The following is a 27,574-nucleotide window of genomic DNA, read 5'->3' as shown; positions in this document are numbered from 1 at the left end:
ATGTCTTCCAGACTCAGTGCAGTCCCCACTATCCTGGGACCCATATTCTTTAAGCAGCAGAGGAGCACCAGGATGGTGAGAACTAAGAATAGCAGGACCCAGTGTCCATAAGGGATAATAGTTTCCCATACACTATCTCTCATTTTGTCTCCTTAAGCAGCTCATCATTTACCTCTTTATGTGAACCAGTGAGTGATTTTCCAGAATCCTTCCAAACATCTACTACTGATTGAAAATGAGGAGACTCAAATTAGCTGGAGTTTCTCATACTGAAGAGTCTGGTGGAGTATCAACAAAAGAAAAAAGGAAACCCAGGCTGGAAGAAGATGAAGACTATAGTGAATTTCCTCAGAAGCAGCATATGCTTCATGGGAGGAAACAATGGCCTAAAACTCAGTCTAATCCCAAATCCCTAGCTCATCGTATTCAGAAGGAACCACCCTTTTATGCAGCAGGCAGTTCGGAGGAACAACAGTGCTTAGAAATCAAGGATAAAGGCAGTGTTTCCTGTCCCACCTGGCAGGCAGTGGGGAGAAAGATCATAGAAAGTTTAAAGAAATACATGGAAAACTGCAAACAGGAAATGTTTATTTGCCATCATTGTGAGAAACAACTTCATTCACTGGCAGGGATGAAGTATCACATCATGGAGAATCATAATAGTTTGACCATTTTGAAGGCTGGAGATGAAACAGTTGAACTTCAAACAGTCCTAAAGAGACTGAGAAAGCTCAGGTGCATGCATGAGAGTTGCTCCAGTACCTTCGGCAGCATTTTGGGATATTTATACCATGTTAGAAAATGTGGCAAAATGGCTACAGAGCTGGAGAAGATGACCCTGAAGTGGCACTTCTGTGGAAAACTATATAGATTGAAGGTTGGACTTGAATATCAGAGCATGGGCCTATCTCCCTATTTCCAGAGTCAGGGCAGCCAGAGTACTTAAAGCAGATGAACCTGGAGCCAAAAGGTGGGGGACGAGTTCAGAGACATTCTGCCAAGGTAGCTGTGTACCACTTGCAGGGACTGACCTTTGCTGAATTGGCCAAGAAATGGCCTAAGATGAAGGTGCTTCAGGGTCTGGTACCTGATGATCAGAAGTTAAAATATACTCGCCCTGGGCTACCTACCTTCAGCCAGGAAGTACTACACAAATGGAAGACAGATATCAAGAAGTATTATTGTATTCAGTGTCCTAACCAGGATTGTGAGGCTGTCTGCAGTAGTGTATCTGGCCTTAAAGCTCACCTGGGCTCTTGCACATTGGGAAACTTTATGGCTGGAAAATACAAGTGTCTTCTATGTCAGAAAGAATTTGTGTCAGAGAGTGGTGTCAAGTATCACATCAACTCTGTCCATGCTGAGAACTGGTTTGTTGTAAACCCAACAACAACCAAAAGCTTTGAAAAGCTGATGAAGATAAAGCAGTGGCAACAAGAAGAAAAGCGGAGGCAGCAGCACAGGAGCAGAAGGTCTCTTAGAAGGCGGCAGCAGCCTGGCATTGAGCTTCCAGAAACCGAACTGAGTCTTAGAGTAGCGAAGGATCAGAGGAGAAATAATGAGGAACAGGTGGTGTTGACCTCCTGTAAGGAATCAGAGAGGAACCAGTGCCAGCACGGTTCCAGAAAGGAAAGCCCCCAAAGACGAATCATAAACAAGCAAGGATGTTAAAGGATGGTTTAACATCCGTAAATCAATAAACGTGATCCATCATGTCAATAGACTTAAGGATGAGAATTGTATGGTTATTTCCATTGATGCAGAAAAAGCGTTCGACAAAATACAACACCGCTTCATGCTCAAAACACTAGAAAAAATAGGGATAGTAGGAACATACCTGAACATTGTAAAGGCTATTTATGCTAAGCCCATGGCCAACATTATTCTAAATGGAGAAAAACTGAAACCATTCCCTTTAAAAATGGGAACAAGACAGGGATGTCCTCTTTCACCACTTCTATTCAACATTGTCCTCGAAACTCTAGCCAGAGCAATTAGGCAGATTAAAGGGATACGAGTAGGAAAAGAGGAACTTAAGTTGTCACTATTTGCTGATGACATGATTCTATATTTAGAGGATCCAAAAACCTCCTCCAGAAAACTTCTAGACCTCATCAATGAATTCAGCAAAATAGCAGGTTATAAAATCAACACGCATAAATCTAAATCATTTTTATACACAAGTGATGAAACAGCTGAAAGGGAAATGAGGAAAACAACTCCATTTGCAATAGCCTCAAAAAAATAAAATAAAATAAAATAAAACAAGCAAGGAAATAAGCTGTCAGTGAAAGTGCTCCTAGGAGAGCGAATATAATGCTCTTGTCACAGGGACCTGTGTGGGGAGGCCTGAATCGTGGGGCTGAGTGAAGATGCTCTCAACTGTTTGTGTAAGGCTGTGACTTTCTCAGCTCCTTTCTCCTGTGTAAATTTCACTGTCTTCTCTACTTATTCACTTTCATTTTCCCTCTTTCCCCTTTTAGTAGGTTTTCCTACTATTCTTCACTGGAATCTTGTTTTTCTCTTCTCTTGCTCAGAGAGCTCCCTCTTAAGGCCAAGTATATGCCCCTCTTGCCCTATACAAGATTAAGAAACCTGTTCGGTTGTCTTTTCCTTCCTGGGGTTTGAATGTTCTTGGAAGCTCCATTGATTTAGTAGCCATTCCGTCATCTAGCTTATAAAACAATTCCAAACTAATTTTTTTTTTTTTTTTTTACATTTACATAGGGTAATGATGTTTATTTTATTTTTCCCCTCCCCCCACCCCTCCCACCCCTCTTTTCCCTCTACACAGTCCTTCTTTCCTTCATTCTTGCCGCTGTCCTTAGTCTAACTCTAAACCTAACCCTAAACCTAATGCTAGCCCCTCCCACCCCCCATTATATGTCCTCATCCGCTTATCAGCGAGATCATTCGTCCTTTAGTTTTTTGAGATTGGCTTATCTCACTTAGCATGATATTCTCCAATTTCATCCATTTGCTTGCAAATGCCATAATTTTATCATTCTTCATTGCGGAGTAATATTCCATTGTATAAATATGCCACAGTTTCTTTATCCATTCATCAAACTAATTTTTTAAACCATAACTGGTTTATCACTTTGTATTTGTGATATTGTTGTAGAAGCTAGAAATGTTGTCACTTATGTAGTAGGTTACCCTGTCCTCTTGGGAAGCAAAACTTTATGGAGGCTGTTGTGTGTCCTCAATATGGTTTTAGGATTGAAAGTAAGAAAAGGACTTAGCATGAAAAAGCTAGAATCTCCCTCCACTGGTTATACTGGGAAATAATTTGTACCAAGTAGCAGTGACTGACTAGACCCACAGGCATGAAAGCAGCCTTAGGATTAATGCGGCCCAAACATTAAAATGACTAGAAAGAAAAAAGTTGAAGAAGCAATAAATACTGCTTATTTATTCTGAGGCCTGAGGTCTCCTCTGTTGTGATGATGCTCTCCTGAAACTTGCTTTTGCTCCCGTGACTCTAAGGATTGAGAAATGTCACATTGCCCCTGACACAGTAACCTACTACTCCTGGTAATGCCATTAAGATCAGAAATCATGGTGCGCATTCCTTCTGCCCTGGACTTTACCTCACTTGTTAGTCTATATCCCGCTAAGTCTTCATCCATTCCTTTAGCCAACCTGTCTGAATTTTCTGAGAATATTATACTTCTACCCTCTTTTATATATGAAGTTCTATCTTCTTTATATTCTGACACTTTGGGATCAGATGTAGATATTAAGCTGGAGCTGGAAAGTAGAGTTCCTTTTCTCTACCTCATGCTTATCTCATAATATTTAATGGACTCTTCCCCTTTGAGGGTGACTTTCTCTGGACTATTGGTTACAGCAGCATTGCCATGTTTCTATATTCTCTTTCCCCTTTTTCAAGAATGTTGGTCTTATATGGTTTTGCTCATTTTGTGGCATATGCCACTTAATAAAAAATTAAACTTGGGGCTGGGTTTGTGGTTTAGCGGTAGAGCACTTGCCTAGCATGTGTGAGGCACTGGGTTTTATTCTCAGCACCACATAAAAATGAATGAATAATATAAAGGTATTGTATCCATCTACAACTAAAATTTTTTTAAAAATAAACTTGATATGGATGAATACTACCTTTTCAAATTCTGAAGGCTGTTACCACCCTTTAATTCTGTTGTCTGTGCTCCTCTGAATAGCTTTAACATGTGGGCTTTTGGAAAGACCACTTTCAAACAAGGGAACATTGAAACCTGAATTAGATACTGCCAGAATAGCTAGCATTAAAACAAGTGAAGGAAATGGAATGTCTACACTACATTTTTATTGGCAGTTTCATCCTTAAAACCCTTTCAGTAGATGATGGTTGTCAGGCAGTAGAAATGAAGAAACTTTATTAATTTCTGGTGAGTAAGAGTTGGGGAATGTCTTACAATGACAGAATAAATGATTACTTAGAAAAAAAAAACATGGAGTCTTGCATCCTATATTCAGAAAATTAAGCTTTAGATTTGAAGATGAAATACAAACCTTCCATGATAAATCAAAAAATAAAAGAATTTGCAACCAGAAAGACTGCACTTCAGAATATTTTCAACAAAATATTCCATAATGATGAAATGAAAAAAGGTGAGAACCAGGAAAGGAAGGAACTACAGTAAAGGAATACTCAATCAATGGAGAAACTGAATCAAAGTAAAATCTAGAAATAAACTGAAATGATGGAGAACACATATCTTATCTTAATAATAACCTTGAATATTAAAGGCCTAAAATCATCAATCAAAAGACATACACTGGAGATTGGATTAAAAAAACAAGACACATCAATATGCTGTCTCTAAGAGACTCATCTCATAGACAAAGACATCTACAGACTGAAGGTAAAAGGAAGGGAAAAAAACATATTACTCACATGGATCACGTAAACAAGCAGGGGTTTCTATCCTCATATCAGATAAAGTGGCCATCAAAACAAAGTTAGTCAACAGGGACAAAAAAATGACATTTCATACTACTTAAAGGAATCATAAATCAACAAGACATAACAATTGTAATATACATGCCCCAAACAATGGAGCATCTACATACACCAAACAAACCCTTCTCAACTCCAAGAATCAAATAGACCACAATACAATAATATTGGGTAACTTAAGTACATTCCTCTCACCACTGGATAGATCTTGCAAACAAAAACTAAACAAAGAAAATACAGAACTAAATAATATAATAATTAATTTAGATTAACAGACACATATAGAATATTTCCTCCATCAATGAGCAAATACATGTTCTCATCAGCATATGGATCATTCTCTAAAATAGACCATATGTAATGCCACAAAGCAAGTCTTAGCAAATACAAAAAAAATACAGATAATGCCTGCATCTTATCAGATCATAATGGAATGGAATTAGAAATCAACAATAAATAATAACAGTAAGAATAAAAAAATGGAAGCTATTCTAATACTTGGAGACTAAATAATATATTATCGAATGATGAATAGATAAAAGAAGAAATCAGAGATAAAATAAGAAAATAATTAGAGGTAAATGAGAATTGTGATACAACATATCAAAATCTCTAGGCCACCATGAAGGCAGTGCCAAGAGGAAAGTTCATTGCACTGAGCTCATTTATTAAAAGAATAGAAAGTCAAGGAATAAAAGAACTAATGTTACATCTCAAAGTCCCAGAAGAAGAGAAACAGATCAAAAGCAAAGTCAGAAGGAAATAGGAAATAAGTAAAATCAGAGCTTAATTCAATAAAACTGAAACAAAAGAAACAATTGAAAAAATTGTTTCATAACAAAAAGTTGGTTCTTTGAAAAAATAAATAAAATTGATAAACCTTTAGCAGAATAGAGAGAAATAGAACAGAAAATAGAGAATAGAATAGAGAGAGAAAACTTAAATTATTAAAATTTACAATGAAAAAGGATATATCATGACAGACACTAATGAAGTACAGAAGATAATTAGAAACTATTTTGAAAATTTATACTCCAATAAATAAAAAATCTTGAAGACATCAAAAATCTTCTAGAGACATATTATCCACCCAAACTGAATCAGGGAGACATACACAATTTAAACAGATCAATCTCCAGAAATGAAATAGAAGATGCCATCAAAAGACTACCAGCCTAGAAAAGTCCAGGGCCAGAGGGATTCTCAACCAAGTTCTACAAGATATTCAAAAGAAAAAATTCACACCAATACTCCTCAAATTACTCCATGAAATAGAAAGAGGAGGGGACCCTTCCAAACTCATTTTACGAAGCTAGTATCACCCTGATACCAAAATCAGATGAAGACACATCAAGGAAAGAAAAATTCAGACCAATATCCCTAATGAACATAGATGCAAAAATTATAAATAAAATTCTGAAAAATAACATACAAAATCATATTAAAAAGATAGTGCATCACAATCAAGTGTGGATCATCCCAGGGACACAAGTTTGGTTCAACATCCAGAAATCAATAAATGTCATACATCACATCAATAAACTTAAAAATAAGAATCATATGATCATCTAAACAGATTCAGAAAAAGTATTTGACAAAGTACAGCACCACTTCATGTTCAAAATAGTGAAAAAACTAGGGATAGTAGAAACATACCTCATCATTGTAAAATCTACATGTGTTAACCCAAGGTAAACATCATGCTAAAAGAAGAAAAATTGAAAGAATTCCCTTTAAAAACTGGAGCAAGACAAGGATACCCTCTATCACCACTTCTATTCAACATGGTGCTGGAAACTCTGGTCAGAGCAATTAATTAGACAGATGAAAGAAATTAAAGGGATACAAATAGGAAAAGAAGAACTCAAACTATCATTATTTGCAAATGGCATGGTTTTATAATTAGAAGATCCAGAAAACTTATAGAACTAATAAATGAATTCAGCAAAGCAGCAGGATATAAAATCAACAACCATAAATCAAACTCATTCCTATACATCAGCAACGAATCCACTAGAAGAGAAATTAGAAAAACTACCCCATTCACAATAGCTTCAAAAATAAAATACTTGGGAATCAATCTAACAAAAGAGATGAAAGATCTCTACAATGAAAACTATAGAATACTAAAGAAAGAAATTGAAGAAGACCTTAGAAGATGGAAAGATCTCCTATGCTCTTGGATAGGCAGAATAAACATTGTCAAAATGGCCATACTACCAAGAGTATTTTACAGTTTTACTTTAATTCCTACTAAAAGCCCAGTGACATTCTTCACAAAAGTAGAAAAAGCAATCATGAAATTCTTTTAGAAAAATAAGAAACCCAGAATAGCCAATGCAATCCTTAGCAAGAAAAATGAAGCAGGAGGCATCACAATACCAGATCTTCAACTATAATACAGAGACATAGTAACAAAAATGGCATGATATTGACATGAAAACAGATACGTAGACCAACGGTACAAAATAGAAGACAGAGGTAAACTCACATAAATAAAGTTATCTCATACTGAACAAAGTTGCGAAAAACATACATTGGAGAAAAGATAGCCTCTTCAACAAATGGTGCTAGGAAAACTGGAAATCCATATGCAGCAAAATAAAGTTAATCCCCTATCTCTCACCTTGCACAAAAGTCCACTCAAAGTAGATCAAAGACTTAGGCACTAGGACAGAGACCCTGTGTCTAACAGAAGAAAATATAGGCCCAAATGTTCACCATGTTGGCTTAGGAACGGACTTCCTTAATGAGACTCCTAAAGTGCAAGAAGTAAAATCAAGAATCAATAAATGGGATGGAATCAAACTAAAAAGCTTCTTCTCAGCAGTGGAAACAGTCAAGAATTTGAAGGGAAAGCCTACGGAATGGGAAAAAATCTTGCACATGTAACTCAGATAGAGTATTCATCTCCAGGATATATAAAGAACTCAAAAAACTCAAGACCATAAAAACAAATAATCCAGTCAATAAATGGGCTAAGAAACTGAACATACACTTCACAGAAGACGAAATACAATTGATCAACAAATATATGAAAAAAACATTCAACATCTCTACCAATTAGGAAGTACAAATAAAAACTACATTAAGATTCCATCTCACTTCAGTCAGAATGGCAATCAAAATACAAACAACAATAAATGATGACAAGAATGTGGGTAGAAAGGCACAAAACAGAAATTCAGTAAATGCGTGATTTTTTTGGTTTGTTTAATATCTGAAATCAGTTACTAGGAAAATCCTTCGGTAATCTTAAAAACAGTTAAGAAATTTAATCCTTTTTCATCATTTAGAAGCTAAATCAAGACAACAGTTTATGAAATCCAAAATATTTTATAAGTCACAAATTTGGAGAAAGTTTTAATGTTAATTTTAAACAAATAAATGCTTCACTGTAGTTTTACAAATTCTTCATGTAGCTATATTGACAGAGAATTACTTTATATTTTGGAGGTAGGCACTGAAGAAGCTTTCCCTGTAGGGAAGGCAGATGGTGCAGGTAAAAGAAGACAAACTTTAAAAGGCACATTGTTTATATCAATTTTAGAAATAAATCAAAAATTTGCAGAAAAAAGTACATTTTATACACAGTAGAGTTCATGCACATCTTCAAATGATTTATTTTTGCACCAGTGAGGCACCCAACCTAATGTTAACTAGTGCATTTGACAAAATCGCTATACATACATTTACTCGCAATCTCATATCATCATTAAAGTGCATTATAACTGGAAATATTATGAAACCATAGTCTTCTAAAACCATTTGATTTCCATTTAAGGGATAATGTGAGTTTTTAAATGAGTATAATAAATGATAAATGAAAAATTGCATAAAACATAAATAATTCCCAATTCTTTGAGTCCGGCTACTTTGGTTTTTGGAGAAAAGTTGATGTAAATGAGAAAATTCTTTTCATAAATCCTAACTCAAATGAAGGTAGCTGTCTTCTATCCACTAATGCCAAGAAATTACCATGAGAAAAAAGTTCTTGCATCAGCCCTGGAGTAGGAATAATAGTGAAACACATCTGTGAAGAAAGAATTTTTCTTTTCAAGAAGCATACAGAAGTGAACAGAAAAGCTGCAATTGGAGACAAGCCATAGATTCTTCTCCAATCTCATTTTCTTTTGATGAGAACAAGTTACCTGTGAAATGCATTTCATTTAACTCACCTATTTTCTAATGTTTAAAATGATATAATAATCACAAATGAGAGAACTGTGAAAAAAAAGCTAAAAAATTAATATGAAATTATTTAGAATAATATGTAACAAATAAAAGTAATTTACTGAGCATTTAATGGAATTAAGGAAAATTCACCTACTCTTTTCAACCTCCCTAACAAATCCTGTTTCATTAGTGTACCACACATCCCCACACCCTACCATGGATCACTTGCTTGTGATGAGACTGGTTCATCTCAAATTTCATGCAATATTTCTGACTGATGTATTAATGTAGCACTGTTTCCCCTGCCAGTGATTGGGATCAAAAGATAAAACCATGGTCAATAAACTGTTAGTGTAATTCTAGGAAATTTTCCTACTCACTCTTGATAAAGAAAGAATGAATATGATTGTCTGTTAAAAGTGTCAATTCAGTAGGATATGTCTAGAATTGTTTTGTTTTGTTTTGCTTCATTTCTTAGTAATATTGCAATCACAGGATCTTTACATAGATTTCTATTGCATTTGCCAAAATGAACTAGTGAAGGGAACTTGGGACCTAATGACATAACTGATTGCACAATCTTTTGCTCTCAGTTGGGTAAATACCTTTCCTATTTGTGTTGACTAATTTGAATAGAATGGAATTTTTATCAATCTAAAAACATAAACATATAAAGTAATACACTGAATGAACATAGAAATATTTAATAGACATGAAAATCTTCCCAAATACATCTGTAACATGCATATTTTTTACCTTTTATTAAAGAAATTCTTCACACATAATTTTGAGTAGCATTAACCTTCTTGATTAAAACTATTGTTAAAACTGCTGAAATGGTTATATATCTTACATCAGTTTATTTTATAATAAAAGAGAATATTCTTTAAAATGCAAAGCTATTTGAGATCATTAACTGTTACCTGCATTCTCATTTTCTTTGCTATTTTTTCCAAATTTAACAATGAATTATTTTCATTGATCATAATCTTCTTAATAAGAAAATCATTCAGAGCTTCTTACATGACTGAATCTAAACTGTGCCATGTGTAGTTTATTTTTTATCTAGAAAATCAACCAGTGTACTCTGCAGAGCATTAACTGAAATAATTCTAACCTAAAGCCACAGAAGCAGCAAACCTAATATATCAATGCATTGGGGTAGGAGAAGTTAAATTTGCTTTACCATTTTGCTTTGGGTTCCATGTTATAGAATTTTGTAGACTAACTGCTAACCATTCCTTCTTTCTCATTACATGAAATGACACTGTGGTTTCCTTTGTGGCACCCTCTGATCCAGGCTGCTCATTCTCCCACTTCATCTTCTTCTGAATTAGAATAGAGCATCATTATTTTCTTCCCATTATTAATTCTAGATTATTACTTCCCTACCCTTTTGGAAACCTCTGCTTTGAGACCTCCACTTCTAGACAAGATAAAGAAAATTATGGCAAGTCAGTGGTCAAATAAACAATAACTGGAAAAGAGAAGTACAACCTTTAGAACACAGAATCTCTGAACCTGTTAGAGAGCCTTGGGGGCAGCCAGAGCTTCAGAGAATAAAATCCTGAGAAGAGGCCATGAAGAGGTGAGTAAGCAAGCTGTAGCTATTGTTTTATGTTTTGTAGTTTTCATCAGTTGTGAGCATGAGGCAAGAAACTGAGCTTCTGAGCAATTAACCTAGGAAAAACGATTATACTAAGAGGCAGAGAGAAGAGCAGAGCCTTGGCAATATCGCAGGGTTAAGGAGACAAACGTGAGAGATTGGGAATGTTTCCCTACACTCCCTTTTATGAAAGTTTTTATAATTAAAGGGTGCTGGATTTTCGTTAGTTGCTTTCTCTTCATGGATTGAGAAATTCATGATTTTTGCTTCCTTAATATGTTGATATTTCCTCATTAACTTTTTTCATGCCTGCACAGTCTCTATTGATACATTTCATTCCTCATACTGGTGATGGGTATCTTTAATTTTTTCTGTCATTCTTGCTATAGGGTTAAAAATTTCATTGATACTTTAAGAAAATGGGATGTTCTTCACTCATTTTTCTGTTGCTCTCCTCTTTTCAATATCACTTATTAGATTTCTGCTGTTTATTATTTCTTTTGTTCTTCTTTTTCTACTTTCTTAAGGTGAGAGCTTAGATTATGTCTTTGTTATTTCTTCTTTTATCAGATATGTTTTATGTATATAGAATATACATAATATACACACATAAATATTCCCTTTCATCCAACAGAAAAATAGGTAAGAGTTATTTCATTAGTGTAGAAAGATTTTCAACACAAATCACTCGATAAACAAACATCAACATTCTAACTAGAATTGCTGTTATAGTTTAGAAAGAAAATAAACTTGAAATAGTTTGATACATTTAAAATTTGAATATATTCAGTATATCAAATTATGAAAGAATAAGAAATACCCACCATATTCAGATTGCTGATAAATATATAAATAACAAATTTATGTTGCCTTTCAAATGTTGTAGTGTTCTGTCTTCAAATTACATTCATTAATTTCTCTTGCTCTCTATTCCTCTGTTAACATCACTCATATAAATGCCTGAAATAACTTTCTAATGGTCTCCATTGCTTCCCTATAGTTATCCTCTGTTAGCAGTTAAGAGTGTTTTTAAAAATAAAAAAAAATTAATTTGGGTTATGTCATTTCTTTGCCTTGATATTATCAATGATATTGCATTGCATTTAAAATAATATCCAATCACCATACTAAGACCTAAAGTGACACCATTAGTTTAGATTTTGCCTTCCTATCAGGATTAATATATTAATATTTCTCTCTTCTTTTTATGATTTCCATATTCAGATTCTCAAGCTTCTAACTAGTGGTTCTGTCTACATGGAACATTGTAACCCCAAATATTTGTCTGGCAACTTCTTCCATTCTTGTCTCATATACCGCAATGTTTCAAGGGATTCATGGCTTTTAAAGATAATCTAAAACTATAATGGAAGTAAAGAATGCCACTGGAATTTCTATAGTGATCATGTCGAATCTTTAGATTGATGGGGTGGTGTGGGCACTTCAACAATATTGATACTTTCAATACACGAACAAAGAATATCTTTCCATTTATCCATATCTAATTTTCTTTTATAATATTACTATATAAGTCTCTCACCTCTTGAGTTAAGTTCATTTCTAAATATTTTATTCTTTTTTGTTGCAACTATGAACAATATTGCTTTATATATATATTGTATTTGTTTGTGTGGAGATAAACCATTGATTTTTGTATATGAATTTTTTATCCTACAAGTTTATTGAATTCATTTATTAGTTCTAACAGTTTTTGGGGAGGGTTTTAAGTACTTGCACATTTATTAGCATGTCATCTACAAACAATATTTTACCTCTTTTCTGATTTAGCCTCATATTCCTTTCTATTGTGTAATTTCTCTGACTTTGGCTAGGACTTTCAGTACTACATTAAATAGAATTGGTGAGAGTGGGCATCTTTCCTTTATAACAGTCTTAGAGAAAAATATTTCTGTTTTCCCTATTGCTTATGGTATGTTCGTAGACTTTAAACATATGATTTTTAATGGGTTAAGGTAGGTTATGCTCCTACATCTAGTTTGTTGAGAGTTTTTTCATGATTGGATATTGAATTTTGTCAGCTGTTTTATACAACTGACTATAAACTTTATGTTCCTCACTTTAATTTTCTTTGGAATAATTTAATAACATTCAGATATTATCTGATTCCGAAATACAATTGGATTTAGAGAGTTAAATTTCTGAGGTGTATAAAAATCTTCCCAAGAATTATATTCACATGATGTGTGCAATAATAATTATTATTCTTCAGATTTATTATTTACCTCATCTTAGAAATCATACAGCAGATTAGTAACATATACAAATAGGAATTATAATTTATTTCTAAGAATATGTAGTATTTAGAGGTAATTAAAAGTGAAAAGGGTCTAATACTTTAGAATGTATTCAAATAAAGTCATTTTCTCCCTATTTCTACCTTTAGTCTAGTAATTTGCTTATTTTAGACCCAGGGAAAGGGGTTGTATTTTACCCTATAAGCAGAGCCATGTAGTCCATCCAGGAAGGAGTTAGAAGAGAGGTCTGTGACTCAGTATAAAGATCCTCTGAATTTACATAACTTCAAATCATAATATTTCAAATTTGATCATCTGAATAGAAAAAAAAAAAAGACCTTGCTTTTTCTGTTACTGTAATCAAAACAGAGGACATAGGTTCTGTGTCCAAATATGAATTTCCCCTACACATATAACCAATAATCAATTCTGCCATGGACACTAGCTGAGCATCTGATTCAATTCATTCTGACACTATCAACCTGATGTAAAGAGCCCATTCCCACAAGGCTGCTCCTACTTCAGATGCCAGTCACCTCTCCAGGGTTTTGTGACTTCTACCAACCAGCTGTAAAGTGGGCAACCTCTTCCTCTGCTTTGATTAATTGCCAGAACAACTCACAGGACTCAGGGAAACATTTATGTTTTTTTTTTTTTTTTTGAGAAATAGTTTTAATATCTTGCCAAATGGCCCCAAAATATAATTTCGTTAAAAGAAACCCTTCCTTAGAATTAAAATATTTTCTCTGAAAGCCATCTGGTAAATCAGAAATGAACTATTTTGAAGGAGGACTGCACAGAACCAAAGGCACTAAGATCAAGTTGAGTCAACTGAGGCTCATCCCAAAGGGAAAGCAGGGCTCCACCTGCAGGGCAGTTCTAAATTGGGAAAGAGTAAGTCCTCCAAATAGAAGCAAGATACATTTGAATACATCGAACGTGCTTGAATCATACTGTGAACTCAACCTTCGTTGTTTTTATGACAGTCATTTATTTTTAGACTAAATACACACTAAATATTAAAAATAGAAATATATTTTTTGAAACTGGCCTAAATTGCCAGAGATTATAAATTACATTCCTTTAGAGTCAGTGCTAAGTGAAAATAGGAAAATAGAATAGGCTATTAGCTTCAAGAGAGATTACATTTTTATTTGGAGTTTTTTGTTGGTTAGCAATCCAGAAATGGTTAAGCTGTGGAAGAGAACCAGAGAAAATCGTTATGTGCCAAGCAATCGTATTTTATTAGTTTGATATTGAAGGTAAACTAATTAAATATGAATTTGGATTCCAGCTATTCCTAAGAATAAATTCTCATTCTCCTATATTTTATGTAACTTGAACATTTCTTCTATCTCAACTATAATGATCATGATCTGATTCTACAGCATCAACAAAATAACCAGCATTGGCGTCTTGCCTGTTTTTGCCAGATTTCATGATCAATCTCCCTTTAACCATTTTATTGTTGTTTGGAATGTGAATGCCTTGTGATTCTTTCCTCCTGACAGCAAAACATTAATGTTACAAAGTAGAAAATAAATAATTTCAGTTACAAAATATCAAAATTGTTTTAAGATTATATTTGCAAACCTGTCACTCTAACACAATCATGACTGATGCTTTGTCTTCTCGGATCAGTAAAAATGAACTAAATTATAAAAATAATGTACGTCATTGGGTTAAAAAAAAACTCATCAAGTAGAAATAGAAATTCCTATACACTCAAATACCAAAATTTTACAAGAAAATTTCCCCTCTTGGAAATTAAATCTTTAATGTTGAAGTTACATTCACTTTACTGTTATAAAATATCAATCCACCATTATTTTCTGAATATATTCCCATACAACATATGCATTTAAACACAAAGTTCACCCATCTTAAATAAACTTTACCCAAGAATGTCTGATATTTATAAACAAACAAAAAAAAACTATTGTGCTCTATTTCCTTGCTCTATTTCAAGTACTACTCCATGAATGTTACCTGCAGTGATTTTTAATTCTGCTAAAGAAATAGAACATTCATACCATTAATAGAACAATTTTAAAGATGAGGCAATTGGGGAAAAATGATCAAATATGAGACATGTAATGTAGTCTTTTTTTTTTTTTTTTTTTTTTTTTTTTTGCAGTGCTGGGGATCGAACCCAGGGTCTTGTGCTTGCAAGGCAAGCACTCTACCAACTGGGCTATCTTATCTCCCCAGTCCTGTAGTCATTTTTATAAATTAAAAATCCAAGTCCCAGCTCATGGCACAATCTAATACATTGTTCAAGATGGCACAGGCCACAGATGGCACAGGCAAACACAGACAGGGGGAGCCTGACTCTTGACCAGCACTGGCCCTCCCTCACACTTTACATTTCAGAAAGTATTTAATGAATATCATCAGGTTTTAGGAAACTGTAGAAAAGTTCATTTGACTTTGGGAATAGAACAGCTCTTGGCTGACATTTTGGTTCTGCCAAGGACCTTTGAAAAAAATTGTAAAGTTCTGATCCTCAAGATCATCAAGCATAAAATGAGAATGATAATGAATATTATGTAAGTCTCTAAGAAGAATTGAAATTATTTCATACTAAAAAAGAAGATAAAGTAACCAATGATTTTATGAGTCTAATATGGTCTTAATAGCAGAGATGTAAAATGCAAAGACAGGATAATAATAGCCCCACTTTAACTTTAAATTGAAATTCAAATCTTACATAAAATTATAATTTAAAATTTAATTTATTTTTAATTCAATAAATAAAATATTAAATATTATTCAACTCAATTCATAAGAAAATAATACATGGGAATAATGTAGTTTTTAATCTTTAAAATGCAAGAACATCTAAACATATAAAACAATCTAATGATAATTTACTGAATGTACAAATAAAAAGTGAAAGTCACATGAGTATCTGTTGATACAGAAAAATATTCTATATGCTCCAACACATGTTTATCATTCAAGTCATAAATATTAAAAATAGAAATGAACATTATTAATTTCATAAAACTATTTACAAAATACAAAAGGAAAATAAAAGATATCTACAATAATTACTGATGTTTAACAGAGCCCAATTGTCTCTAAATAAGAATTTTAGAAAACAGAAGTACATAAATGTACATTGGAAAATGATATGAACCATTATATTTCCAACTAATATGAGAAAATTTCTAGATAACCTGTATTTAACAAAATATTTGTATTACTGATAAAATAGTAATGCAAACTTGGGAATAAAAATAAATTACAAATTTTATAGTATCTTTATACCATCAATAACTAAGTAAAAAGTAACATTTAGACATTAGCTTCAGAGACCTTAAGAAATCTTAAAACTCTAAAAGACATGAAACATATTAAAAAATGATATTGAAAAGAGGTCAGTTATTCCCAAGTTATGTTCAAAGTTCAGTTCTATGCCATTCAATATTGCAGTCTGATATTTTTAAGGATTTCAATAAATTTATTATGAATTTTTTTTCAAAACAATAAAGATGCATAGTTGCTACAGTTAACTTGTAAAAAAAGGAGAAGTAAGCAAGAATAAAGAAGAGTAATGGGAGGAATTGTTCTACTAAACATTAAAATGTAACTATAAAACCATAATAAAAAACATTTTATACTTTTATTGTACAAACAAATTTTTCTTAAATTAATAAAAACATAATTATTTACTTACTATAGTTAATAATGATATATTGCATACTTGAAATTGATCAAGAGAGAGATCCTAAATGCTCACTGTGCACAAACGCAGGCGCACAAATAGAGGTGAATGTTAGCAGGCAATGATGTATAGATTAGTTAACTTGAATGAGATACTCATGTAATAATATGTATGTACATTAAACATCACATTTATAATACAAATATACATATATGATTCAATTAATTTATAATTCTTAATAAATTCCATAAGATAATTTATTGTTAAAAATATCCTGTGGTTGTCTGAGAGATTTTAAACAAATTTTTAAATATATGAATCATTAGGATGTAGATAAATATAACTAAATCATATTTCTGTTTATTTAAAACACTATTACAAAAACTTATAAAAAGATAAAAGAAATTAATTTCATTGTTAGTTATTAATATCTGATATGTAAGGATATTCAGTCAAAAGTAAAAATCAACATTTCCAATTGGAAAGAAGAACTAAGCTATAAAAAGCAGAATCAAAGAAGAGGCTCTTCTTTAAAAATATGAAATATGAGACGACCAAAATCATTATTCGAGAAATCTATTTCAAATAATTAAAAAGCAATGAAACTCACCTTACAGCTATTATACTACTTCAATTCAAAACAGTGGATAATGCCTAATATTGACAGAATAAAAAACTCATGATTCACTACAACTGGAATCTGGGCTGCATTTCTGATGAACAACCTGGACCTACTCTAACAAATCAAATACAAGTATATCCTATGGCCCACCAATTCTAAGCCAAGACGTTTTTTTCCCTAAGGAAATTCCAAAACAGCATGTCAGTGGACATGTACTAAGATGTAGGACCATCGACCTAGTATAAATCAAATTAAATTTATATCACCAGGGTTATTAGGATGTAGATAAATATAATTAAATCATAAGTATTTATTTACGAAATACATCATCAAAGTCCATTTCAATACACCGTGAGCCGCAACCATGAAATAAATGTCTTAGTACACAATTGGGTTAAGTCAAATACAATTAAAATTAAGTAGCTAAAAATCATACTTCCAGATCATGGAATTATACTAAAGCTTTTTTATTCTTTGTGCCCATTCATCTAGTTGTTGCTGTAAAACAAAACTACTTCCCAAATTTAGTGTCTTTATGCAACCATTTGTTTTACTTAAAATTGTGTAAACCAGGAAACATCTTGGTCTGTATGTTCATATCTGATCAATGTGGTGTCTGGATGGGTATTTTAAACTCACGGGTGCTCTTCCAACCTCACACATTTAGAGCCTTGATGATTTCTCTTTTCTCATTGTATCCCTCCTCCAGCCTCTCTTCTTGTGGGGTGGGCTTTCTCAAAGCATGGCTTCTTACATTTCTTATGTAATTTCTCACTTTCAAGAGTCAAAAAGAATAAAACCACAGGCCAGTTAATTAATTCCCCAAGAAATAGCGTGGCATTAAGTCCATCTTCTTCGGTGGGTCAAATGTGTCACACATGACCAAGAAGATTTATTCCTGTTGGTAAACATCAGTATTGAAGAATAACCTGTCTGATGGCAGATATGCATATATAGAAATTTCTGTAAAATAGATATAACCATTATTTAGGAAACACATTTTTTTAAGATATATAAATATTTCTGGTGAATCGTGATAAACAAAAGGCAAAATATAGAAGTGGAGGGGAAGAATGAGAAAGATGATGAAAGGAAAGAAAGAATATTATACTATATCCTAATGTGAATATAGGATTTATTGTGTCAGAAAACAAAGATTTTTGAGTGAATGTGAAGAAGTTGTAGAAATTACAAATAAAGTATGTTTTATATTACAGATGATTAAAAGAATAGGAGTACTGTAAATGATGTGGGGGACACTTGGGAAAAAAAGTTTGTTGTATCTGAAATATTATTTGAACAAAGTATGTTGCTGTCAAGTTGTGCAACTGGAAATAGGCCCAAAGCTCCTACCTAGGGACTTTGAGATGAAAGCCATCAGTAAAGAGGTGACAGTTAAAAGTCATGAGAATAGATAAAAATCACACATGGGTAAAGTAATGAGAAAAAAGACAACAGCCTGGAGATAAAACAAGGGCTAGTCTAACTTTAGTTTCTACTTTCAGTAGAGTCTTTGAAATTCTTTAGGTTGCTCTAATGTTGATTAATTTGTACATCAATCCATTTTTGGCTCCACACATATTTTAGTTCTTAGTATATCTGCCAGAGGTATTTTCTTGTATAGTTGTTTCTGAATTTTCTCAAATAACATTGCAAACACTTTTTAAACATTATTATTTCTAAATCGATGTCTTATTATACCTCAGAAGACTAATATAGGAATGGCATCATATTGAATTTTTAATTTACTATTGTATTTGGATTATGACAAAATTAATCAGAAGTAACTCAAATTAAAATAAAGCTGGCAAATAAAATTAGATCCCAGATTTTGCTTTCTGTGACTCATGGAAACCACACCCGAAAAAAAATACTCAAAATTTCTCATGAGATTCATAAGTGTCAAGTTTAAAAAAATATATATCTAAGACTTTATTGGTTTTTAAGCAGTTTTAGGTTCACAACACAATTGGGAAGAAGGTACATTGATTTCTCATGTACTCCCTGTCTCCACACATGCATAACCTCCCCCATTATCAACAGTCCTCATCAGAGTCATACATTTGCTACAGTTGGTAAGCCTATACACATTGTAATGCCCCAGAATCCAGTTAGCTTTAGGGTTCACTCTTGGTGTTATGCTCTAGTACATTCTATGTGTTTAGACAAATTTTTCATCACATGTATCTACTAAAATCATACAAAATATCATACAAAATATTTTCTCAGCCCCCCAAAATCTACTGTACTCCCCCTGTTTGTCTTTCCCTTCCTCCTAACCCATGGCAACCACTGATACTTTTACTATCCTCACTGGTTTGCATTTCCCAGAATGTCATATAGTTGAAACTATGCAGTTGGTTTTTCAAATGGGCTTCTTTCACTTGGTGATGTGCATGTATGTTTCCTCCATGTCTTTTCATGGCTTGGTAGTTTTTTTTTTTTTTTTTCGTTTTGTGCTAAATAATATTCATTGCATGAATGCACCATTATTTATTTATCCATTAGCTCACTGAAAAACATCTTGGTTACCTTTAAGTTTTGACGATAATGTATAAAGCCACTAAAAATATTTCTACATTTTTGTGTAGACATACATTTGCAACTCCTTTAGGTAAATAACAAAATATATAATTTCTGGATTATATGGTTAAGAGCTTTTTTAGTTTTGTAAGAAAATGTCCAACTGTTTTGCAAAGTAGCTGCACCATTTTGCATTCCCATCAGCAATGAGTGACAGATCCTGTTGCTGCGTATCCTTACCAGCATTTGTTTTGTCAGTGGTCTGGATTGCTGCCATTTTCTACTGGATTTGTAGTAGTATATCATTTTAACTTGCTTTTCCCAGATGACATGAGGTGGAGCATCTTTTTGTATGTATTTATGCCCTCTGTATTTCTTCTTTAGTGAGGTGTCTGTTAAAAATCTTTGGTCAAATTTTTAAATGGACTCTTTGTTTTCTCACTGTTGAGTTTTAAGGGTTCTCTGTAATTTTTTTTTGATAGCAGTCATTTATCATATGAATCATATCATATTTAAAAATATTTTTCCCACTCTGTGACTTACTTTTTCATCCTCTTAACAGTGACTTTGGCAGAACAGACAATTTAAGTTTAATGAAGTCAAGTTACCAATTCTTTCCTTCATGATTCATGACTTTGGTGTTGTACTTAAAAAACCATCTCCAAACCCAAGATCATCTCTTATGTTATCTTGTCCTGTGTTATCTTCTAGGTGTTTTGTAATTTTGTGTTTTTCATTTAGCACTCTAGTCAATTTTAACTTATTTTTTTGAAGAGTTTAAAAGTCTGTGTCTAGATTCATGATTCTGCATGTGGATGTCGGGTTGTTCCAGCACCAGTTACCAAAAACTATTTTTTTCTGTTGTATTGTATTGACATCATTCTTTTGTCAAATATCAGTTGACTATATTTCTGAATGATGATAAGGTTTTCAGTAGTTATATATGAAAGCGTGTTAAGGTTATAGCTGTTGGATTAATTCAGAAAGTTTCTTTCACCTTTTCCTTGCATTTTAATTTTGTTTATAATATTAAAATTGTCTTTTACATAATTTCTCATTTAAATGATTTTCCAGGTAAGCATTATTATAATATTCCTGGAAGCCTACCATTATCATGATCAGTGCAGAGAAGAATAGCATTACTGAAAATTTATACAGCATCATGTGAAGTAAAAGCTCAAAGCAGATACTTTAAAAATTAAAGATTAATTTTTAAAAATATTATTGGTCATGTTTGTTTTAATTATTTTGATTCTAACTTTGGTATTGCCTGCTCAAATATATTATATCTGGTATTTTCACCAGTAAAAAGGAAATATGGATAAGTTTATAAAATGCAATTATATATAGCCACTAAGTGATGCAGAAAGGATATTTATTGAGGTAAAAATACATTGTTCAGATCCAGTTCTCTTAAATGAAAGAAAGACTGTGTTCCCTTGAAGGCAAATACTGCAATAATAACCACAGACAAGGTACATTTTTTTCATACCTTTACCAAAGGGATTCTGCAATACCTGCACAGTTTAAGCATACCACTGAAAAATGCCTCAGACTTTCAGGACTAATGGATACTGTTCTGAGCTAAAGCTGTTTCCTGAGAAATATCAATTGCCACTTCGTTTCACTAGAGAAAGATCTCATGAGACTCAACTAACAAATTTGCCAATTTTTCCTCAGAAGGGATCAAGCGATTCTCCCAATCCATATGGTGGTGACTCTCCTAGCTTTCAAAGTGTATATTTGGCAAAGATTTTCTTAGCAATTAAAAGAATTACATTTCTTTGATAAATTAGAAAAAATTTTTTTCTTTTAAATGCCGGTCTCAAAAGTATTTAAGTAATATTCTCGGGTGCTCCCTTAAACCATGATCCTCTAGACTTTTGGTATAACATACTTCTCTGATTCTTTGACTTCTCGGCCATTCTCCTCTGGGTGTGCTTCAGTTGGTCAACATTCCTCTTGAAATGGTGCCATAGCAGCAGGATTATTGCAGAGATGAGGTGGAAAGGGAGCAACACTGGGGGTTATGAGTTACTGGGAAAGAGGCATTATAAGGTAGCATGGAAGCTTGAACTTAGACATCTCTTCGTCCATTTTCAACTTGTGGTTAATTAAAGACCCAGAACATTTCACTTCATTTATAAACAAGAGGTAGTTTCCCCATTCCATGCCTGTGAACTTGATTTTTTTTTTAAATCTAATTTTTCTAGGACAAAAACTATATACATGCTCATTAAATAAAATTGTAAAAATTAAAAAATGAAAGAAAGACAAATTACCATCCAAAAAGTTATGATGTTTTCTTGTCAATGTTTGTTGTCTATGATGTTAAAAAATACAAACCTGGTCACAAAATTGCACACATTAATTCTAAAATTTTTTAGCTAATTATAATATACCGTCTTCTTACTAGTAGAAAAAATTTAACTCTAGGAACGTATAAAGAAGATAATCTTTACCACAAATGATGTTGAGTGTCCTTGCTTGTGTTGATTTACCATCTGTATGTGTACCGTCTTTGGTGAAATGTGTGATAAAAATGTTATGCCCATTTTAGAAATCAGGCTAATTGTCTCCATATAATTGAGTTTGAGCATTCTTTATGTATCCTGGATATAGATTCTTTATCACATGTATATTTCTCCAAGTGTGTGACTGATCTTCACTTGCTCCTTTGCCTGTTTTTTGAAGAGCAGAAATTTTTGATTTTTAATTTGAAATTTTAAAATTTTAATTTGAATAAACTATTGCTAATCAATTCTATCTTCACAGGCTAGAATTTTGTATCATATCTAATAAATCTTTGCCCCATGTTTTCTTCTTGAATTTTACTTTTTTGCACTTAAGTTTATGATACATTTGAATTCAATTTTAGTATATTGTGCAAGATATGGGTCAGGATTTTATTTTATGTTTTCTATATGAATGCCTCATTCTTTCAGAACAATCTGTAGAAAATATTTATCATTTTTCCATTTAATTTCCTTTGTACTTTTCTCAAAAATATATCCATCATTTATGTGTAATTGTATTTAGACCACATTCTGTTACATTGATTTATGTGTCTGTCCTTTCATTAATACTACCATCTTGAGTAATGTAGCTTTAATACATTAATCCTGATTTATATATCTTGATTAATGTAAGTCTCAAAATGAGATTTTTTATTAAGATTGTCTTGAACCTATGGAATAATCGAGGGATAATTGACATCATAAAAATGTTGAGATTTCTAACCTACAGGGACTATTCCCTATATGTTTAGGTCTTTAATTTCTTTTCTTGTGTTGAGTTTTCAATAGACAGATGGCAAACATATTTTGATAAATTAATACCAAAATATATTTGTGGTGCTGTTAAATAGCACTGTCTGAAAATTTTTAGTTTCCATTTGTAGTATATAGAATGTAGATAGCACACACTTGAATATGTAAGTTGAATTTATATAGACTTTCTATTTGTTGACCTTGCTAAACTTACTTAGTTGTAACACTATTCTTGTAGATTCTTTGGGATTTTCTAAATACATAATCATGGCATCTTCAAAGAGAAAGAGTTTTATTTCTTCTGTTTCACTAGGCATGCCTTTTGTCTTTAAATTTTTTTTTTTTCTTACTGTTCTTAGTAGAACTTCCAATACAGCAAATAAAACTAGTGAGAGTGGGCATCCAGCTTTGCTCCTGACCTTAGTTGCAAAGCATTCATCTTTCTCTGATATTAGAAGGCCATTTTATAGACGGTTTCTCAGTGTGAGGTAATTCCAAAAAAAAATACATTGTTCATGGAATCGTGGCTAACAAGTAGTATTTCTGGTTCAAGATGAGCAATTAACATGTTCAATGTTCCTACCAAAAGTATGTTTGAATATACACAATAATTCTAAAAATGAAAGCAATTTTATTGTAATACTAGGAAGCACAACAAATGTCAGTAATCAAAAAGAAAATAATTTTCATCCAGAAAATAAGTGGATCAAGTAAACTAAACCACCTCCAGTCCCTGCTCTTCCTTTACTTGCCAATACCCTGGAGGCAGGGACCATATCACTGAAACCTGCAAACCCAGACTTTCCCGGTGGAACTAAGAAAGTTCTGGGTTCTCCATCTTCTACTAAATCTAATCAAAGATTACAAACATGTGATGAAATAAAAGCTAGAAAGAAGGAACAAATTAAACAGTCTTAACACTCAAAGTAAAAGAATAAAGAAAATAGGAAAATAACTTTAAAGTCATTGTAATTAGTAATTGATATTTTCAGAAACTTTTGAGAAGTTACCATACACCTCAGATGATGGTTTGCCTGTTTCCTAACTTACAGAGAACTCATTTAATCTTTTTACATTTAAGTATTGGATTAGGTATAGGGTTTTGTAGATGTCCTATATCACATACTATTTTCCTTTACCTATTAGATTTTTCATCATGAAAGAATATTGACAGTATTGTGTTCTTTCCTACCTGTATAGAACTTTTTATGTAATTTTCTTCATTATTCTGTTAATACTGTTATTTATTGACCATGATGATGTCCCAAGTATTCTTTTATTCTATTACTATGTGAAGTTTCTTCTTTCATTTCTCCAGATATTAATTTTGATTTTTTTCTTGATTAGACAAGCTAGAACTTTTTAAATATTATTGCCTCTTAAAAAAAAAAGTTTGTCTTCATTATTTGTTATTATTTTTACATTGTTCCTTTCATTAAATTGTTCTCATAATTTTATTTCTTTCTTTTAATTTCTTTTGAGTTTGACTTTAGTTTTTTGTTGTTGTTCTTAAAGTTAATGTTTAAAAAATTTCATTGTATTTCTCTTGTTTTATTTATGTTAGATGGTACACATTTTCTTAAGTACTATTTAGCCTCATCCCATGAATTAGGAACCAAGGATTCTTAACATTTAGTTCAAAATTTTGAATAGAAAAATCAAGGCAAAGACTATTCTGCAAGTTAGAAAAAACAGAAAAGACAGATTCAGGAATGAAAAAGTAAGGGGAGAGGACTAGGAACCTAAATCATTGCTACACATAGTCTAGAGATGAATAACTGAAGAAGGTCAGGAAGAAAAAAAAAAAGAGAGAGAGCTGCCTCTGTAACTTTCCAGAGGGGTTGGGATGACATTCTAAGCCTTAGCAAAGTCTATAAATGAAGAATAGATTGACTATGGAATCGTTGTAAAGGAAAAATAATTGAATTTTTATTTGTTTATCCCTTCAAAATTTATTTAAATTGTTACATTGCTATCATGATATTTTTTTCTCATTATTCATTCATACATGCCAGATCTTTTTCTTTCTTAATTTCCTTCCTTATTGGAGTAGATGCTCTAATAGTGATTTTAGTATTTACTTTTGTCCAAAAGTTTATCTTTGAAACGGGTTTCTTAAAGTGGGACCTGAGAATGCCAGAGGGTCCTGAGATTACGGTCGGAAACATTCTCAAGGTGGTTTCATTTCAGTGCCTTTCTTCCTCTGTTGCACTTGCATTAATGATGCTAAAGCAATTGTTGAAGAAACTGTTGGTGCCTTGGCACAAATCAAGACTTAGATACCAAATTGTTCTCAAAGACATTGTATCTTCATCTCCATATACGTTAAATATTAAATGCCAGTTTCACTTAAAAGTGTCCTTGACAAAGAAGACCTTAGAAGATGGAAAGTCCTCCCATGTTCTTAGATAGGCAGAATTAATATCATCAAACTAGCAAAAGTGCTATAAAGATTTAATGAAATTCTTATTAAAGTTCCAAAGACATTCTTCATAGAAATGGAAAAAGCAGTCATGAAATTCATTTGAAAAAAATAAGAGACTCAGAATAGACAAAGCAATCCTCAGTGAGAAAAGCAGTGCAGGAGGCATCACAATAACAGACCTTAAACTATACTACAGAGCTATGTAACAAAAACAGCATGGTATTGGAACCAAAACAGACATGAAGACCAGTGGAAAGAAGACACAGAGACACACCCACATAAATACAGTTACCCAATACTAGATAAAGGCACCAAAAACATACATTGGAGAAAAGACAGTCTATTCAACAAATGATGCTGGGAACAATGGAAATCCATATGTAGTAGAATGAAATTGAACCCCTATTTCTCACAAAACTCAATTCAAGATGGATCCCGGATATTGATATTAGACCAAAGACTCTGCACTTACTAGAAGAAAAAGTAGAGCCAAGTCTTCATGATGCCAGCTTAGAAACCAGCTTCCTCAATAAGATTCCTAAAGTACCAGAAGTAAAATCAAGAAGCTTCTTCGTAGCAAAGAAATAATCAAGAACATGAACAAAGAGCCTACAGAATTGGAGAAAATCTCTACCACTTGCAAATCAGATACAGCATTAATCTCCAGGATATACACAGAACTCAAAAAACTTAACACCAAAAAATCAAATAATGCTTTGTCTAATGATTTCTCATTATTAGAATGACATTATTCGTGTTGGTAGAGAAGCAATAGAGGTGGTATTTTCTTCCTAGATCTCAATACATGATATTGATGTACCCTCTCTTGAATCATGCCCAACTTGATTCTTGGTTAGGGTGTTTTGTCTAACAGATTTCTCTGTTAAAGTCATTATTTTTCCCTTTGTAATTAGTAATTATTTTATAGTGAGATTCTTTGAGACTATGAAAATATCTTGTTTCTCATAATAATTTCTCTACCTGGTTTATTCAGGCAGTAGTAAATTTTGCCTTTATCAATTATTACTGTGATGCTTGTTTAGTGATGGTTTTCTCTTTTTAATTATTTTTACATTCATAAAGTGGAATTTTGTGGTAAAGGTTTATCTGTATTCCACAATTTCATAGATTGATTCAATTTGTTAATGAATATATGGACGTTTGGATATGTATTTCATCCTATGCGATCTATTTCAATACTATTATAATTTTGATGCAATTTTTTTGTCTCCTAATTTTGGTCATTTCTTACTCCTCTATATTGAACTCTGTGACTTTTAGACATGGCTATATCATTTTTGGGAATATATGTTACTTCCTCTTCCATAAAATATTTTAATTTCAGCCCGGGTTTCTCTGATCCAACTCTGGAGTTAATTATCTCTCCCAATCGCTTCCTTTTTTTTTTAAATGGCATTGGGTGCTAGGTGTATACATTGCTACTTGGCACTTCATTCTGTCTAGGTTCTCTCACTGGATACAACTAGGAAATATATATTTATGTACAGTACATTAACACATGCATAGATTGCATATACATTTAGCTCTAAACCATATGTTTGTATATAGATATGAAACCATGAATTGCTTTGAATACTTTAATATAAAACTCAACACCAGAGTTACTCCAACATTCTCAGTTTCTCTATTTGTTACCTCTTGTCATGACTATGAGAAACATGATTCTCATGATCTATAAAAGGTTTAGTAAATTTACCTGTTTGTTCAATCCTAATATACATATAAATTAGTTTAGAATGGCTAGGTCCTACTCCTGCACAACCAATGTAATAACGAGATTACAGAAGTTTTAAACTTATTTTTTACTTAAACATAAAATTGTGTTTATTGGGTACTCTGTGAGTTTTCAATACATGTACATATTGTATAATATTTAAATAAGGGGAGACATACCTGTCTCTTCGAATATTTATCAGTCCTTTGTGGTCAAAGCATTCAAAATTTTTGATTCCCAACTTCTTAAAATATACAGTTCATTATCATTCTCTTTAGTTACTGTACTTTATAATAGCACACCAAAACACAAAGAAGCACACAAAAACTT

The 27,574-nt window shown here is 32.5% G+C and overlaps 1 pseudogene; it reads left to right on the top strand.

Moving 5' to 3' along the window:
• Positions 1 to 26,097, top strand: LOC124976587 (zinc finger protein 512-like; annotated as a pseudogene).
• Positions 26,098 to 27,574: the final 1,477 nt, after the last annotated feature.

This window comes from Sciurus carolinensis, chromosome 2, assembly GCF_902686445.1.
Source record: "Sciurus carolinensis chromosome 2, mSciCar1.2, whole genome shotgun sequence".
NCBI lineage: Eukaryota > Metazoa > Chordata > Mammalia > Rodentia > Sciuridae > Sciurus > Sciurus carolinensis.
This window is presented reverse-complemented; position numbering and strand designations above follow the sequence as displayed.